The sequence below is a fragment of the Vicia villosa genome, unplaced genomic scaffold (assembly GCF_029867415.1).
Source record: "Vicia villosa cultivar HV-30 ecotype Madison, WI unplaced genomic scaffold, Vvil1.0 ctg.001316F_1_1, whole genome shotgun sequence".
NCBI classification, from domain to species: domain Eukaryota; kingdom Viridiplantae; phylum Streptophyta; class Magnoliopsida; order Fabales; family Fabaceae; genus Vicia; species Vicia villosa.
Window position 1 is genome coordinate 369,977 of NW_026705572.1, and position 15,378 is coordinate 385,354.

The 15,378-nt window shown below is 33.2% G+C and overlaps 2 long non-coding RNA genes across 2 annotated transcripts; both read left to right on the forward strand.

Annotated features, from left to right (window-relative positions):
* Positions 1-9,039: 9,039 nt before the first annotated feature.
* Positions 9,040-9,859, forward strand: LOC131634572 (uncharacterized). Its single transcript, XR_009293570.1, has 4 exons — positions 9,040-9,147; positions 9,343-9,431; positions 9,532-9,658; positions 9,746-9,859. It is a non-coding gene; the product is annotated as an uncharacterized LOC131634572 (long non-coding RNA).
* Positions 9,860-10,187: 328 nt separating this feature from the next.
* Positions 10,188-10,977, forward strand: LOC131634581 (uncharacterized). Its single transcript, XR_009293581.1, has 3 exons — positions 10,188-10,272; positions 10,374-10,517; positions 10,623-10,977. It is a non-coding gene; the product is annotated as an uncharacterized LOC131634581 (long non-coding RNA).
* Positions 10,978-15,378: the final 4,401 nt, after the last annotated feature.

Here is a 15,378-nt window from a genome sequence, read left to right on the forward strand (position 1 = left end):
TTAGGCCTGCTCTTACATTTTTTTGCCATATGACCCGATTTCCCATAATTATAGCAAGTGAAAAGCGGAGCGTCATTTCTCTGAGGTGGTGGTTGCTGCCTAGCAAATGGAGCAGATGGGGCCCCTAGAGGGATTCCCATTATTAATTCAGTTCACAGCATTGCGGTTCTGATTCTTTAATGGTTTGCCAGTAGGCTTCAGAACCGCACCGAATCTCTTTTTGTTGTTAGAAATAACTAAGACTTCATCTTTATGATCTTGTCTCCGAGCTTCCTCTTTAATTCGGAGGCGGGTAATCAGACTCTCGATTGAAAATTCTTTTGTTTTGTGGTGAAGCACATTTTTGAAATCTTTCCAATCGGGGGCAGTTTGTCAATGATTACAGCAATTTAAAATTGTTCATTGAGGGGCATACCTTCAGTAGTGATTTCATGAGCAATTTTTTGAAGCTCGTGGCTTTGTGCTTCCACAGACTTTTCATCCACCATCTTGTAGTTCAAGTAGCGGCTCATATCATATTTTTTTGCACCAGCTTCTTTAGTGTCATACTTCTTTTGGAGAGCTTCCCAAACCTGTTTAGCAGTCTTGTTATTACTGTAGTAATCATACAGGTCATCAGCAAGATTGTTCAGAATATGATGTTTGCATAGGTAATCATTTTCTTGCCATATGGCAAGTTCTTTTCGGAGCTGTAAGTTATCTGCTGCGGTTTTTTCTTTTGCAGCAGAGTCTACATCAGACGTTTTGGAAACTCCATCCTTTTTGGAGGTTCTGCCTGATTCAGCAGTTGACTTACCATTAGTTATTTGATTGATCTAGAAGGAACAACAGGGATATCCTCAGTCAGAACGTGGGCAACCTTTTTCAGAGTTAAGAAAAACTTCATCTTTGATTGCCAACATTTGAAATTAGATCCCTCAAACTTGAATGGTTTGTCATTTACAAAAGCGGCCGCACTATTACCGATAGTTTCCTCAGTCGACATGGCAGTTACAGAAAACATCTTAAAATTATTGTTTTTCGGTTTTAGAAAATAATGCCCCAGAGGAAATTATCGGCTGAGTTGCGAATCGGTACGCTTTCTTTAAGATGTTTCGCGGTCAGCAAGTCACGAATGACTCTTGGAGGGCAAGCAAACCTAGTCAAAATTTAGGTTAAGACTTGGTCTTAGGACACGTCACCAATTCGTAATTAATAGTATTTAATTTTTCACCGAATTAATTAATTAATCAATGATAATTAATTTCCACTAATTCGGGTTCCAAAAAATTAATTCATGTAGATCGAATAGAACCGAACCGAGCCGAGCCGGACGGACAGCGGAGCACGCGCGTGTGTGTCTCCTTGGCACATTGTTGTGTCCTTACTCCTTTACAAAATTGTAGGTGCCCTTGAGCCCAACAACAATTGTCCAAGTTGGAATATATATACACTACTAATATTTGTGTTCCCTCCAATGTGGGACTTAAAATGAATCTTTTCAAAATTCATCTCCATATTAGTTCTTACTTGTGCTCATTTATTGCTCATTTAATGTTAATAAATCATTCCAACTCCTCCTCCAAATTATCATCATTCCAAATATTCCAACATATACATAGATTTTTCTATTATCTTCTTGGTTTGTGAGGTCCAGTTGATTCACGCGTAGTTTTGCAATTCCACCATATTTCTCCATGACTGTGCCCAACAGTTGTATTTGTTAAGACACATCAGAAAAAACAAAAGAGGTAATTCAATTAACAAGATTTTGTGTTTATGTGTGTAATCTAACAGATTTTAACTAATAAATTAATGCACATGAATTTAAAAGACACATGGTATGTAGAAAACCAAGATATATCTTCTTAAAAATATTCACTGCTATGTAGCCTTGGAGAGTGCTTTATTTATTTAAATGTCTCATAGGGGGATACAAACATTTTCTTGCAATCCTGTTTATTTGTGAGCTCATATTAGTCCAAGTTCATAATAGGAGATTATTTGTAAATGGTAGAGAACAGAAAAAGAAAGAGATAATGCAAAACAGATTGAAAAAACATATACAATTAGTTTGTTTCTAGCTTTGCAATTTGCTCTTAGAATCTCCATGATCTTAGAACCCACATTCTATATAACATGATACTTACTAATTAATCAATTTATGGAGAACAAATAATCATTGGTTCTTTTTGGTTTTTAACATCTTGAATCTATGAACTACATAGTTCCCATGATTAAAATTGAGGCAAAAGCTATATTACCTCTGGTCTTATTTATAGTAAGAAATTTACTTTTTAGGTCCAAATATATCAGTTATTTAATGTATTTGAAAAATGAATTTTTTCTTATAAATAGGACCAGATGAAGTATAATTTTTTGGTAGATAGCTTCATCTTTTCTACATAGGATAATGGGTCATACCTGAAATGTATTGCAATTATAAATGTATCCAAAGAATAACATTTCACTTAGACTTAGTTCCTGTTTGGTTTTGAGATTAGACTTGAGTTCTCGCATTCCAGTGCATATTTAACTTGATTTCATGATGATACATATCCAAACATCATACGTATGTTTTTATCACACCCACCACTCTATCAAGAAAGAAGTATTTTGGTGACACACCTTGATGTAGTACTCACTCAATGATTTTTCTGTTTATAAATATGAAGAGAATGTGAGAAATCTTACGCCATTCTTTCCCATGCTTCCTACACAATTTTGCTTCCATCTCTTTTAGCCACGACTTGAGCTTGGGTGAGTCAGAAATCGTAATTGTATAGAGGGAGGTGAAATCTTGAAGCCACTTCCCATACAAGCATTCTATATCTTTAAGCTTAAAGATCAGTAAGCTAACCAGATTAGTGGGAAGAAATGGAACTTTCGTTTCCATTAGGGGGCTTCACAATATCATCACCCAAAATATTCAGATTTGAAATAGAAGTGAGATGTTCCCAAGTTCTATTCCACAAAATCCCTCCAACATTGCCAATCGACATTTTCTGTAAACTGATAGGCAAATCATCCATGGGAAACAATTGCAAATTTGGAAGGCCGACAGTTATCATTGATTTGGAAGTACATCTCTTCAAAAGACTGAGAAACTCCATAGATGAACCTCCCACCAACTTCCATTCCTCCCACTCTGGCATATTTTCAAATTCCATTCCCTCCTAATCTGGCATATTTTCAAAGCATAGATTCTCTAAAGAGGAAAATGGTTGAAATGAAGAAGAACCACTTCCATAGAACACAACACCAACACTCTTTACAAATTGCATCTTACTAATAAAGATTTTTTTTTTAAATTACCTAGTTGTCTGAGTAATGGCGTCCATGAACAATTTTTAAACTTTGAGATGCTCAATCCCACCGAGATTTCATATAAAGAATCTCACAATCAATTTGGTAATTTGTATCTACCATATCTGACGATGATCAGACCCTTCAAATATGTCGACGAGCGCAGCTGTTCCAATACAATACTTTGTATTTATGAGTTTGAAGGAGCAATTTAAGACAACCTTAGACCAAATTGTCAATTTCTTTAACACTGACAATAAAGTCCGACAAGGTCTGTAAATTCTCTAGTCTAGACAGTTGAACATGCATTTTCTTCAATGGGGTGTTTGTAATGTCGAGGTGGCGTAGTTTCACCAATTTCCATATGTCTTTTGGTAATTCAATGAGTTTCATACTGTTTGCCAACAACAACCGTCTGCAAATTGTAAAGCTTGCTTGTTTCAGAAGGCAATTTTTTAAATGAATATGGCAATGACAAGGAAAGAAAGGACCGTAGACCTTTTAATCCAAGCAATTTATCAAATTTATCGTGTGAATCATATTCTTCTCCATTGTATGTGTCATACCCCAAAATTTGCTCTCTTATAATTGTCTATGTCATTTTATTTCAAATAATTGACGTAGCGCAATCGGTAAGAATTTGAGGGCAAAAGACGCACGACCGAAAGGTCCCGGATTCGAATCTCACTTCTAACCTTTATTTTATTTTCTAACTTTTTTTCCATTTTTTATTATTTTTTTAACTTCTTTAGTTATAATTTTCTTCTTTTATATTAGGAAGTTTAAAACATCTTTTTTCTTTAAATCTTAATTTTTATACTCCTTTTAATAAAATATATTAAAAAATTACAAAAAAATACATATATTGTTTTTAGAAGTTACTTTTTTTATTAGTTATTAGTATTATATTAAAGATTTAGAAATATTATATCAGATAGATGTTTTATTATTATTATTATTATAGTTTTAATTCAGTTATTATTAGTTTTATATTTTTATTTCTAATTATATTATAGTTAGTTAGCTATTATTATTATTTAGTATTATAATTAAAAGTTATTAGAATTTTACTTTTATTACTAATTAAATCTTTTTTAGAGTCCAAGCCCATTGTTTTTTAACCTAATATTTTTCTTATAAATACTAATACTTTTTGTACATTAAAAACAAACAATTCTAACCCTTATTCTCTCTCTCTCTCTCTCTCTCTCTCTCTCTCTCTCTCTCTCTCTCTCTCTCTCTCTCTCTCTCTCTCTCTCTCTCTCTCTCTCTTCTCACAAATACAAAAAATATGTTCTCCTACTTCTCCTTCAGGGTTTCAATTCCGGTTGCAGCAGAGTGATAAATTTTCTAGCCTATTAGCCGAATTCTCAAAATCGCAAATTCCTCGTTTTTCTATTTTATTTGATTTAATTTCTATTTTCATATTTTCAAAAAATTCTCAAAAAATTTATAGCTTCGTTTTCTTATTTTATTTGATTTATGATCAGGTTTTTATATTTTTTTGATTTTATTTTGATCACTTTTTTATTTTTCCATTTGTTTTCATAACCGTAACATTGCATGGTTTTTGAACAAGTTTCCTATGGATTGGCCAACTGGAAGGAGCTTTATCCCTTGACCTCAAGGAGGTTATTCATATTTGGCCAAAAGCCTTTTGGCTTTTGGCCAAATCAAGGTTATTTGTATTTGGCAAAAAAACCTTTTGGTATTTGGGCAAATCAAGTTATCTGTAATTTTGTCCATAATTTAATTTTCTAAACCCCAATTCTTTTCTTGTGTTATTATTATTATTATTATTATTATTATTATTATTATTATTATTATTATTATTATTATTATTATTATAATCATTATTATAATTATCTTCATTATTAATGGACCTCCAGCCACACCATATCAGATCAAATCCTGGTTTTTCTTTAATTCATTTTTTTAATTATTGGTTTATTATTGGTAGGTGTTGCTCATTAACAGTGGGTATAGGTTTGCCTTTTGTAATCAAATTTATTTATTTATTTTTTTGGTTTAAATTTATTTATTTATTTTTTTGGTTTATCACCACCGGTATAGTCCGGTTCGGGGGATCAGCTCTGGCATCAAGTGGGTCAAGCCCCCTCCCGATCGCAGTTGCGGGGGATTGAACCGTGGTTCTCCCTACCAAGTCCAGCGCCAATCACCACTGGACCAACTAACGATTGGTATTTGCTTTTATTTATTTATTTATGTGTGCTATTTGCCTTTTTGCCTTGCCTCGTCTTTTAGTCATAATTTTGTATTTGCCCCATTTGGGTTTGCCTTATGTCATTTCCTTTCCTGTTTAATTCTTGCAATATCATTGTATTCCTTCTATATTTTGCCTCTATTTTCCCTGCAGGTGTTTATTGTAATAATTTAGATTTATATTTCCGCCTTTATTTTTCTGCCCACAACTGTTTATTGTAATAGCGTAGGACCATTAAACTGTTTTATTTTTCTGCTATGGTTAGTAATCTTAGGGAGTGCAAGCCTGCAAATTAACATAGAATCACTAATTTTTACAAGATAAAAATATCTGAATTAACCACTTGATTGTGCCACACACGCACCTTTAGGGTAACCTCCCTTGTTGCCTTATTACTGTTGCCTTGTTGCCTCTAAGTATACTAAATAGTCAAGTCCCTCGACTCCGAGGATACCTAAAGCAAATGTTGCCTTAAAGTTATTGAAACTCCTTCAAAGCTGCCTCGGTAAAATGTGATGATTGTCCCAATTGCTAAGGTATCCTCGCCTGTTGCCTAAAGGTTAAATGACTATTATATCCTTCCCTTAGACTACCTGCCCTCTTTATGGCATGGGACAGTCTTGTGGCGAACGATTATTCGTAATGACCCTTAAAATGCAAATGCATCTGAATCTCATTCTAATGTTGTGAAAGATACATGGAATAAAAGGGTAGCAATAGTGGAAAGACTAGCTCAATGTAAGGAGGAGGAGATGGAGTTTAAAGCAATGAAACTCATCATGAAAGACATTTTTACGATGAATGATCGTCAATGTGATATTCATGAAAAACATTGTAAAAAGCTGAAATAAAAATATGGATATTAGTTAAGTAGAAAAGTAACTATTATGTATTAATCGTTATGTATCAACCCCTATGAGAAATGATCACTAGTACTGCTTTAATTTATAATAAATATTATGTTGTTATTCAAAATAGTCGTTATTCAAATTAGTTGTTAGTCAAATTAGTTGTTATTCAAACTAGCCGTTATTCAAATTAGTCGTTAATCAAACTAGCCGTTAGTCAAACTAGCCGTTAGTCAAACTAGTTGTTATTCAAACTAGTCGTTAGTTAAACTAGTTGTTATTCAAACTAGCCATTATATATAATCTTACTGATGCACATCATCATAGACATAACATAAGACTAAAATCTAAAGAAAAAAACATAAATACCATCATATACATATCACGAGACTAAAAATTGGAGAAAAAAAACATGAACATCATCATGTACATAGTTTAAAGATACCGGGGAAGATAAAGGATATTCATACTCTTCTATAAGATAAGGTGCAAATATGTTGCAATTAATGGCCGATGGAAAGAGATCGGGGAAGATAAAGGATATTGTAGACATGGAGAGTAACTCTTAAAGATTCAAAAGTGGCGAAAATGTGAACATGATAACCCGAGAACTCCTTATATATATCCCTCAAGGAAGATGAAACGTGCGATCCTCAACATTGGGAAGCACAGACCTCACCACCAACGGTTGAGATCTCATCGCACAATTTTAAATAATATTCACATACCATAGTACTAAAAGGAATCAATATTACAAGACATAAGGGCATATGTTTAGATGTGTGTGGGAAGCGTTACTAATCACAAAGGAGATATTTAATGCATCCATTCCCAAAGACATCGTGATCTTATCAAGCTCGTCTATTTTATTTTACTATAGGCTGAACCGAAGATCTACCTGGCAAAGACCTCGTTCAACGACGTAGAAACTAGGACTTAGCGTTATTTGTTCTGGGCTGCCTATAAAGTAAATGAAGAAGGCCCAATAAAAAATGTCAAAGAAGAATGCACACAAAACAGATGGACTCTCATCCTTGTCGAGGACACGCGATCATGCCCTCCATCACATTTCTCACTGTTGGATCTAATTGAAAGAAAACCTACTTTAGGCGTCGAATCACACATAGACAATTTTAACTGCCCATACTATATAACAACCATATCGCATCATTTTAGGTAATCAATTCATTCCCTTTGTCAAAATATATTTCACTTAGTCACTAACTAAAGTATTGGAGTGCTAACCTTACAAATCAACCCCTATTCCCCGCATCAAAAATCCAATCCACCAAACTAGAAGATTGATCAATTGTATCTAAACTATATTCCATCATTTTAACATACATTTATGGTTCCTTAACAAAACATATGAATATTTAATGTATGGAGTAAGAATAATTGAATAACTTATTAAGTTCTTATTTTCATATATAGCAATTATCATGTTTTTTAAAAAGAAATAATTTATGTTGAGCATGATTTTTTAAGGTTTAAACTTTAAAGGTAGTAGGATTCGTTGGATTCCCCTTGCTTAGCCTCATCCCATTTTTTTAGCGAGCCAAATCCAAATTTTGTGTTTGCTTCTTTTATTTTATTTGTCCCAATTTTTAGCGAGACAGACACACTAGTTTATCACCTAAATAAAATAGAGAAATAAATAGTAAAATAAGAAGGTTAACACCATAGAATTGTTAGTGCGTGAGACACTTTTAGTAAGGAGAGAAAGAGATAATAATAATAAAGGAAATAAGGATTATTTTTTTCACATGAATCTACAATATAAGAAAGTTAACTGATCTGGAAAGTACATTTCTGCCCCTTTGCTTCTCCAAGCTGCCACATGGACACCTTACTTGCTCTCCTTTTCTAAACCACCGAGTCTGATTTCAAAACAAGCCAAAGAAAACCTTTTCAAATTTTTTGAATATAATAATAATAATTTTATTTTGCTATGTTTCTTGGTAAGCACAATTATAACCTCTGCCATACTCAAACTCTTTCTCAAAGTCTTTTCATTAGGTTTTGTTACTCTCTTTCTATCTACCTCAATCTTTTTCCTCTTTCTCCAACTCACGAGCGATTTGAAATCTGCGCCAGCTTCCATCTTCATACATCTTCAACCTCTCCATCTTCTATCTTCAACCTCTGCATGGCTCGTCCATGGAAAATATTAAGGACATCAACGATTCTGAATCACGGGTGAGGTCTTTCTGGTTTTTGTTCTTGATCTCTCCTCCTCTTTCACGATTTTGAAGGGTTTTGATTTTAAGGAAAATGATGAACAAATTGTTTAGGTTTTTTTTATGAGTGTTGGGATTTATATGTGTTTGAGTTTTTGATGTTTGATGAACAATGTTCTTTTGATAATTTCTGAAGGGTTTGTAAAATTGGGAAAATGATGAACTAGGGTTTTGGTTGTTTTTGCTCTGCGGTTGTTTACTTGATGATTTTTAACCTTATCCATTGTCATTTCTCCTTAACAGGACTTTTTTCCAGATCCGACCCTTTTATGGGATTAGGGTTTCAGGAGATCTCGGACGCAAGTTCTTTTCCAATAAGGTATGTTTCAAGTTCCTACCAATATTTTGTTGTTCTATAATATTCATTGTTAGATTGTTGTGTTATGAATCTTGGTACAAAGACTCTTTAGTTTGGCTGAATCGACTTTTGGTTTCTGTTTGGTTTTGTTTCTGCATGAACTTTTTGTGGTGGTTATGCGGATTGGTTAGCAGAATTTTGTGGAAAGTGGCGGTTTAAGTCGGTGATGCAGCCTGTTATAACAAGTTGAAGGTGCATAGACTCTTAATTTCTCTCTTATATTTTGAACTGATGCAGATTTATTGTATGGCTTGAATGGTAATGTAAACTATTTTGAATGTTGATTTGAATGTAAATATGGTAGATTGAATTCTGGATTGAGTTTCAAGTAGGAAATTGAGGTGTTATGGGTGAGTCATTGATGGCAATTTGGTTTCTATCATGCAGCTTTGATTAATGATTTGAAGGAAAACGGATTGTTCGATATTAAAGGAAACAAAGGGAGAGGGAGGTCAAAGGGAGCTGACTCTGAACATGTAATTCAAATTAACATATTGATTTATCCTGCATGATTTGTCCGTCCTTCCTTTTATGCATATTGGATATCAATGATAAACCCTCATGGCATTTTTGCAGGTCTGAACTGGCTCGGTTTCTACGGGAACCAGTTTGTTATTCGTTTCGGTTGAGCTTTATGCAGGGCTGCAGTTCTGTTCATGTGATGATGGTTAAATTGGCATGCTGATTTTATGGATTATGCAGGGTGAGATTGAGTTATCCTTCTAAGGGTTAGTTTCATTTGATTTTCTGTTGTTCTTGGTTTTGGATGCTGATTTTATGGATTATGCAGGGTCAGATTGAGTTTGTGATGTTAACTGGCTTGGACAGCTATGGGCTATATGTGTTAAGTGCTGCAGGCTTGAATCTTTCCAGCAAAGTGAAGTGGAATGTATAACTGTTTAATTTCTGCTTATGGTTTGATATGTATGAATGTATGTTAGGTAGCTGAATGGTTGTTTGAAACTGTTAGATTTTGTTATGTTTGAACTTGACATTACATTTTTTTCTCTTTCATTTTGGCCAAATGACATGCAGTTTTGATGGATGCACTGATGTAGTGCAGGTTTGACAACTTTTGTCGGCATTTCGAAGTGCAGGGATTTCGAATTGTGCAACGGGTTATTCAGTTGTGAGATGTTTGGTAAGAATACAGGGTTGGGTTCAGGATTTTGCTATTGGTTTGAGCTGAATTGTATGTGAGATTCTTTACTAATTTTGTATCTTGCTGATAACAGTAATATGGATACATGGGCAGGTTATTCCCTTTTGCAGGCTTTGTTTATCAAAGAGCATAATGCAGTATGTGACATGCTAAAAGTAAGTCAAATTCTTTTCATCTATTGCATAACTTGGCTCCATTTGCGATCATTTTTTGCATCGAAAAGTAATTCAATTGGTATTTTTTCTTTTCTTACAAGAACACTTTCTTGATTTTGATGATGAGCAACTCTATACGTATGCAACATTGGTGACTTCAACAGTCATTGCGAAAATCCATACAATCGATTGGACCGTAGAGCCCTTAAAATGGACACATTGCTTGCAGGAATGCGAGGAAATTGGTAAAAACAATTAGACGATGTATTTATATATAGCTCAAATATAGTATTTTGATGTTCATTTCATAAATTTATGTCATGATACTGTAAACTATGATTTAATTTCAGGTGTGAATTATTGGGGAAGTCATTCAAGGAAAAATTCAGGCATTATTGGGGAAGTCATTTAGTTATATGATGTTAGATTTTGTTGACAGTTGATTGTGAAATGGTGGATTCAGTTAGTGATGTTAATGAAAGTTAGTTGCAATTAGATTTTAGAAATCGAAAGTTGTTAGTGAGTTTATGATTAGTAGAAGAGGGTTCGGGACTGTTGGCTTTTCTGGTTTAGAGGCTGGGTCAAAAAAGTTATGCCATTTTGTTTTGGATGCTTAGAAACTGATAGGGGCTGAGTTCATTTGTATGAATGTGCAGGGCTGAACATGGAACTGTTATGTTAGTCAAAGAAATGTTTTAGTCTAAATTGTTAGGTTGTTATTTGACAGTTAGAGAAATTGTTAACTGTTAGTTATGATTCAATTAGTAAATGTTAGGATGCTTGTAACTATTTGAAGAAGTTAATTGGTGAAAGTGTTAAGGGTTATTTGTTTTGTGATGCATGTTTCAGATGTTTTATCAGGGTACGCAATGGCGAATCAATGTTATGGTCGCGAGCCTGAATGTTAGACATATATGGTGATGTATTGGTTTAGATGTAATGTAGGTTTGAAATTGGCTTGAGTTCTTTTTGCTGCCGAGCTCGGTTTAAAACATCATGCCAATTCGATGTGACTTAGGTTCACGAAGCTAACTTCAAGTGCGTATAACTTTCTCAATAGGCCGTCTCTTGGTTCAAATTTATAATCAACGTGACAGCGACATTTGTTAGAACAACAATGATATTGAAGAATTTCTGTAATAATGGCTGCATGTGCGTAAGAAACGACCTCGAAGACACTCGATCCCTACTGACTTCACGCTGCAGCACCAGCTTGACCACCTTTGTCACATTCATAATTTCAAGAGGCACACTTTATAACCCTCTAACTTACTAACCAACTGCTCAAATGTTTATCTTTTGGTTTCACGATAAAACTTGCTTGCGATAGAACAGTTTTCGCATTGAACTTTTAAGGAAAAACTGTTTGTAACCTACACAAAAACATTTGCGAATTCCACCCCTCGCAACCGCAATTGCATGCATAGAAAATTCTGCCTATTATTGGAGTTTCAACAATTTCAAACGCTCCACTTCGAGCGCCTAAATCTCAGTGCCCGTTTATCCAAATGTCAAGTTGTCCCCAAATCTAACTTTTGGGACTTGGCAGCAAGATGGTCTTAAAGGTTATTTTCGTGGAACCGGAGCCACAATTTGTCGAGAAGTTCCATTTTATGTTTGCTGCTTTTAATATTAGTCATACATAACAGACCATTTATGCAATGCAAGTGTAATCTGCTATCTCTAAGCATTGTCAAAAAAATCACACTAAGGAAAGCAACATGGTGATGTTTTTTTATCCTAAGTTCAATATTGTCACTGCATGTAAGATGATTGAGTTGCAGAAGGAAGTGTGAACGGTGTTGTTTCTTCACTGCGTCAAATTTGTTTTACAAAGTATCCACAATTTCATTACTGTTTCATCCTGTAATTGTTAGTTTTTTCATTGAGAGTAGCCCAATGGGTACCATCTATATTGATAGCAATGTGCTCTTAGTTTCATTTGCTCATAATTACACATTGCTTTGTGATAATGAACCAAATAAATTTATGATATTGTATTCTCAATATTTTGTAATGATGAATCAAATATATTTATGATAAGGTTCTCAATATGGAAAACAAATATGGTTATATTTGTAACTACTATAATAACATATGAACTAAATATATTTATATATTGTATTCTCAATATGGAAAACAAATATAAATTTAAATATAGAATAATATGGTATGCAGATATTTTTTTAATTATTTATATATCAAATATTTTCATTTTAAAATTATTTATAATTTAAGATATGGACATTTTCAAGATAATTTATGAAAAATCTAAATATATATTATTGATGTAAAACTATTTTGGTTAAATTTATTTATTTTTATTTAAAAAATATCTCTTTCTTTTAAAAATACGATCAAAATATTTAATACTAACGGAAACATGAAGTTACGAATATAAATTTTGAATATTAACGGGAACATGAAATTATTGATCAAAATATTTAATATTAACGAGAACATGAAGTTACTGAACAAAATATTGAATATCAACGAGAACATAAAGTTACTTATCAAAATATTTAATATTAACGAGAATATAAAATTACTGGTCAAAATATTGAATATTAAGAGGAAAATGAAGTTTATTGATCAAAATAATGAATATTACTGGGAACATGGAGTTACTGATCAAAATATTAAATATTAACGGGAGCACGAAGTTATTGATTAAAATATTGAATATTAACGGGAGCACGAAATTACAGATCAAAATTTTGAATATTATCGAAAATATTAAGTTACTGATCCAAATAATAAATATTAACAGGAACACATAGTTATTGATAAAATATTGAATATTAAAGGAAACACGAAGTTACTGATAATTTTTTTGAATATTAACAGAAACATTAAGTTACACATAATTTTTTTGAATATTAACTGAAACAAATTTGGAATATTAACGGGAACACGGAGTTACTCATCAAAATATTGAATATTAACGGGAACATGAAGTTACTGATTAAAATATTGAACATTAACATGAACAAATTTGAAATATTAACGAAAATACGAAGTTACTGAACAAAATAATGAATATTAGCAAGAACATGAAGTTATTGATCAAAATATTGAATATTAACGGGAACATGAAGTTACTGAATAAAATATTCAATATTAATGAGAACATGAATTACGGATCGAAATATGAAATATTAACGGGAACATGAAGTTACTGATTGAAATATTGAATATTAACGTGAAAATAATGTTTATTGATCAAAATATCTCAAACTTTGGCTCAACCTATTGAAAAAAAAAATATATATTTTACATAACTATTTTTATGACATTTACCTTTGCAATAATATCAATATTGAACAAAATAACAAGACCACAACGGGTACCCGTGCGGACGCACGGGTATCACACTAGTTGTACAAATAAGGATACAACCTATGACTATTTATATATAACCCTAATTGGGTTTGGGCTTACACAATTTGGATTATATTTGATATTTTTACATTAGATTATATTTGATATTATATTAATAATATCAATCCCACTAATTTCTCAACAAATCTAATAATATCTCAACACACCCCCTATAATCCAAGTTGTCGAACAACTCTAGTCATAGTCGAACTGAACTATTCATAACTTCTTTCTCAAATTCAGGAATCTGTCGATCTTCAATCCTTTGGTGAAAATATTGGCCAACTGTGCTTCACTTGAGCAATGCCTAAATTCAAATTCACCTCGATTCACCTTCTCCCTTAAGAAGTGAAATCTAGCTTCGATATGCTTACTCCTTCCATGCAGAATTGGATTCTTCGCCAGATTTATGGCGGACTTATTATCGATTTACAACACAAATGATTTATTCACTTCGACTTCCATTTCTTCAAGTAAAGTTCTGATCCAAATTGCTTGATATGCAGTATAGGATCCTATTATATATTCAACTTCACATGAAGACAATTCCACCACAAGTTTCTTCTTTAAACACCATGAGATTAGGACACCAAATACTTGAAAGAAATATCCAGTTGTGCTTCTTCGATCTTCCTTATCTCCACACCAATCAGCATCTGAAAATCAATTTACTATTGCTTCTTTTCCTTCAGATTCTTGTCGAAATAGTATTCCACAGTTTATTGATCCTTTTAAATATCTCAGGATTCTTCTTGCATCCTTCATATGTGACACCCATGGTTCACTTATATATCTTCTTACTAATCCGATAGTGAAACCTATATCAAGTCGACTATTGCACACATACCTCAGAGATCCAATAATTTGTTTGAACAAAGTTGCATCAACTTTGTCTTCCTCTCCATGCTTCTCCAACTTCACATTTGGTTCGACGGGTGAAGAGGCAGGATTTGAATCTTCCATTCTGAATCTCTTTGATATACTTCCTTTGATGTAGCACCATACCTTGCTTCGACACTTGAAATTCTATACCTAGGAAATAAGATAATTTTCCTAGATCTGACATTTCAAATTCTTTCATCATCAGCTCTTTGAACTTCGACAAGTTCTTCAAGCTATTTCTAGTTACTAACAAGTCATCAACATATAATAAGATGATTGTTATATCTTGTGCTACCACCTCAACATAGACACCATACTCAAATTTGCATTTTACAAACCCCAATTTGACTAAGTATGAATCGATCTTCTTGTTCCATGCTCTAGGTGCCTGCTTGAGGCCATAGAGCGCTTTGTGCAACTTATATACTTTACTTGCTTCCTTCTGAATCACAAACCTTGAAGGTTGTTTGACATAGACCTCTTCATCTAAGGGACCATTCAGAAATGCTGATTTCACATCTAAATGAAATATCGACCAGCGTTGGTTGCATGCCAATGCTACCACTAGTCGAACAATCTCTAGTCTTTCTACTGGAGAAAAATACTTCAGAATAGTTGAGTCCTTCTCTTTGAATAAACCCTCGAGCTACTAGCCTTGCTTTATATCTTGCTATCGACCCATCAACATTGTGTTTCAATTTGAACACCCACTTCACATTGATAGCCTTTGTATGTGTTGGTAATTCGACTAACTCCCATGTGTTGTTTATTTAGATTGCCTATAATTATTCAATCATAGCTAACTTCCACTGATTAATCTTCAAAGCTTCACTATAATTGATT